This window comes from Alligator mississippiensis, chromosome 2 (genome assembly GCF_030867095.1).
Source record: "Alligator mississippiensis isolate rAllMis1 chromosome 2, rAllMis1, whole genome shotgun sequence".
NCBI classification, from domain to species: domain Eukaryota; kingdom Metazoa; phylum Chordata; order Crocodylia; family Alligatoridae; genus Alligator; species Alligator mississippiensis.
The window spans coordinates 236,694,334-236,698,629 of NC_081825.1; positions in this window are offsets into that span (position 1 = coordinate 236,694,334).

Sequence of the window (4,296 nt, forward strand, 5' to 3'; positions counted from 1 at the left end):
GTTGTATTCATTTTTGCATGGAGTTTAAAACTTTTTGGCTTCACCTGGGAGACCTATTGTAATGGGGCCCCTACCCTGTTACTAGAACAGGGAGGAGTCTAGAGGTGCCTGATCCTCCCTAACTCTGCCAGTTCATCCCTTTGCTTTGTGGTGTTTCTTCTCTTGGTTGTTTTTTTTCCCTTTGTCCCTATCCTCTCCCCACCTCTCTCCTTGTCTCCTTTATTTTACTTATGCTTTCTGTGTGTTGCCAGAGTCAAACTCACAGGCAGAGAAACCTGAAACAAGATGGCTGTCAAGTTCAAGTGCAAACAACGCCTGATGGCCCAGAGGCCAGAAGTGGAGGGTCAGGTGATCTGGAATACCCTTTATAAGTCCAAGCCTTAGACCAGAAAAGGGAGTCTAGCTGTAGGAGCTACAGAGGATGGAGCCTCTGATGGAGGAACTGGGGGGCTGAACCCTGGACCATAGGCACCGACTTTTATTTTTGCCAGGTGGGGGGGGTGCTAAGATGATGGACGTGTGGAAAGTTTTATGCATTTCGGGTGATAGCCCTCTTCCCGAGGGGGGCCAGAGCCCTCGGGCCCCCATGTGATCAGTGCCTGTGCCCTGGACTGTGAAGGGAGGATGCAGAGTGGCAATCAGGGTGAGGGAAACCCAAGAGCCCACACTGGGTATGCTAGGTACCTCGAGCCTTTTCTGTTTATTCTTTCACTTGGAACATACCATTGCAGAATGAGGCAAACCCCAGGAGGAACATTTCTTTGAGCCAGAATGGCTCCTATTTTGTGATGTTTCATTTCTGAGTGGACCAGTTGCACCTGGGAAGGGGAGGTGGAGGCTACTGAAAGGGGTGCTTAGGGACACCATGAATTCCAGACTGTTGAGGGCACGGAAGATAAAGACTGGGGGTATGTTCTGAGCATGAGAGGGGCAGAGCTTGCCAGAGACTAAAAGACCAGAAAATAGGATCTATGGCCCCACCTGTCTATGCAGGGGTTTCACAGGGCCTAGAGCCTGAGGTCACAAGGGCATGGCCAAAGTTGAGCCAGAAGCTTGCAGCCCTGAACAGTGGGCTGCAAGCCAGAAGGCATAGCCTTCTGTGGAATGAGGCCAGGAGAGCCACAGTCCAGACAAGGGTCCCTGTTCCTAAAGCTCTCTTTGCCCTTTAGGCAGCCTCCCCTGTCTAGTTATTACATCAAGATGTGACAGGTGAGAATACAGAGGGAGAGAACAAAGAATGCTAGTGGGAAGAGGCAGATGCACTGTGTTGACACCCATAGGTGTCCTACCCCCATGGGTGACTGATGCCTCCTGAATCCTGAAGCCACTGGCAGTGGCAGCAGCGATGGAGTTGGCAAGCACCCACAGAAGGCATCAGTGGCAGGGACAGCCCTGTTGGGGGGGAGCACGTACCCCCCTGAGCCTTCTCTACTGGTTCTCTATGCCTACCTCTATGTTGTACATCTGGCCCTGTTGAAGTTAGTAGGAGTTTTGACATTTGACTTAATTGAGGCTGGGACTGTGCAACCCAAGATCTTAAAGAATAATTGTTAGGAATTGTTACTAACTAAAAATCTGTAGTCCATCTCTGGAAGTATCCTTTGCTGCCATGTGGATCTCCAAGTCTTCCCTGAGACACCGGTACAAATGTTATTCAGGTAGTAGGAAGTGCATTAATTGTTTGTGTGTTTATGTCCTGGGGCTGACATTGTTGCAGCTGCTGCCTCTCAGAACTTTTCAGGCAAGCTGGATGACTGAGTTCTCTATCCCCCCCACCCTCACAGAATGGTGAAAATTGGAACTAGAATTATTTTGCAGTTTGTGTCAGGGGAGGGAAGTCTCCTATGACCACAAGTCAACCTTTTGTGACAGTACAGCTGTTCGCAACCTTTGTTTCCTTTCATAGATAGATGAACATTTTTAGTTAGTAATTTGTTTCTTCAGAATTTGAAATATGTATAATGCTCATGCTAATTGTTGCTGTAACATTGGCTAAGGAAGGAATATAGGGGGAGAAAAACATTTTAAGGGATTTGTAAGGGCTAGTTAGGACCAGTTATATTATGGGGGAGTTCATAGAATGATGACAGTTGGTTAGGATTCAGACAGTGATTGAAACAGGACTGTCAGATTCCTTGGCGCTGAAAAATTACTAAACAAAAAATATGATTGCCAGTTGCTAGCTGCAAGTGCCAGACCATTATCACTCTTTCTGGCCAGAGGTCTGGCATGGGGCATTCATTATGAGGCAGGAGCTGGACCTACCACCACCATAGGCATCAGGCAGAAGTAGGAACTGCCACTACTGCCAGAAACACCCCTTTCCCTGGGCTGGTGAGTTTGACACTGTGGCATTACATGAACTATGGTGGCAGCAATCAGTCTAATGAGACCCAGAACGAGAAGCATAATTAACAGGAAAACAAAGCAGCAGCTACAGGCAGCAAATAGGCAGCATGGAGAGACCTAGACTGGAAACTCAACTTGTACAACATAATAGTAGGAATTGAGTCTGTATAAAGAGCTGCCTACGGAGGAGGGGGAGATGATGAGAAAATGAAGGTGAAGCTTTTTACTATCTCACTCAGGAGAAAAAGAGGAATGAATGAGTCACTGTTTCCAGGAATAATGCCCCAAAACACTAAAAAAGTTGAGTGTTTGGTGACTACTACAACTCCATACAGAATAAAACTTTAGAGAAACTTGTTCTCTTTTTTTTACCTGGAACTAAGCAGCAGAAAAAGAAAGATACTTAAATAATTAAGTTGATAATTCTGGCATTTGTATATGTTTTAGAGACCTAAAACACAATCCTAAGTAGAGATGGAATAGCTGAACTGTTCAGGGAAAAGATAAACAGTATGAAGGCAGTTAGTGCAGAACAAGCACCCAGGCTCAAGCAAAAGCAGGACAGAGAAGCAGATGCACTGGACCATGATACCTACATTCAGTGTATGTGAAGTGCAAAGAACATAAAAGGCACTAAGAAAAGTACCCAGCTAACAGACAATAAAGGTGTAAGAAACAAAATCATTTCATGTTGCAGTGGAACTGGCAGGCTACAGCAGGAAGGGAAAAAAAAGCAGTAGTATGTGCAGTACTGAAGACATAGAGCCTTCCAAGGAAGAAGATGAAGTTGCAGCATAACATTAGCACATTCAAAAGCTAGAGTATATGCACCACAGAAGTAGGCTGCCAGCCAGTCCATCAACACATTTGCAAGTATGCTACTGACTTAACAACCAGTTTATTTCCAATTAGATTGTGGAGCCAGGTACAGTGTAATGTTGATAAATAGCTGGAGAAATATGACAAAGTGCTTGTTACGTACAGTAAAGCCATATTGAGGCCAATGGCTAAATATAGACTGCTGACAAAAAGAAGCAAGAGATATCAGCTTGAGTTTATGGAAGCCGTCACAGAAAAGTACCACTGCAAGGCAGTGCCAGCTATAGATTTGTTCACAAGGCACCAGAATATCCCTAGCATGACACTATAGACACTGTCCAGCATTTTGCCAAAGAAAGATGTAAACCAAGTTAGAAATAAACCTTCACATACTGCCCACAAAACTACTAAACTGCAAGTTCCACTAAGCCTGCTGGGGCTACTAATGATGGAACTGGCAAGCTTTAAAAGAGGTATCAGTACACCCATTTAAACAGGCACAGAGTGGGGCAACAGCCTGGTAAACTGAGGATTTTTATTAGCCCAGAACCACTTCACAGAAAATTGGAAAGAAAGGCCCTATCCCTTACTAACAACTGAGGGCATGCTACCTGATCTATTAAGGGCAAAAGAGCATGTGATGCTACTAAAGGGTTCTGGCATATTGAGCTAGAGAGCTAAACCAGCTATCTGACAAATTCTTCTACACCTTTGTCAGGTACAGCTGGCTGCAAATGCCACTGGAGCCAAGAGGTGTTCCAATGCAAACTAAATCAGGCACTCAAGGGACACCCAAGCATTAAGACTGTACGTAGCAGATGCCATTCTTACTGTAGGGGAAGGAGATGTCTATCACCATGATATCAAGCTGTGCCACTCCGAAAGAGTAGAATATTGGGCTGAATGAAGACAAACTTAAGCTGGGAGAACTGAGATTCTTTTACTTGGATACTTGTTTACTTCTGAAGGACTCTGCCCAAAACCTGAAAAACTAAGAACTATTAACTAATGCCTAAAGTAAATGAAGGAAGTCCAGTGATTTATAGGGAAGACCATACTTTACTTCCTAGTTTCCCATATTCTGCATACACCTATGAATCCTGGGCACATTCAATACACAGTGAAGCA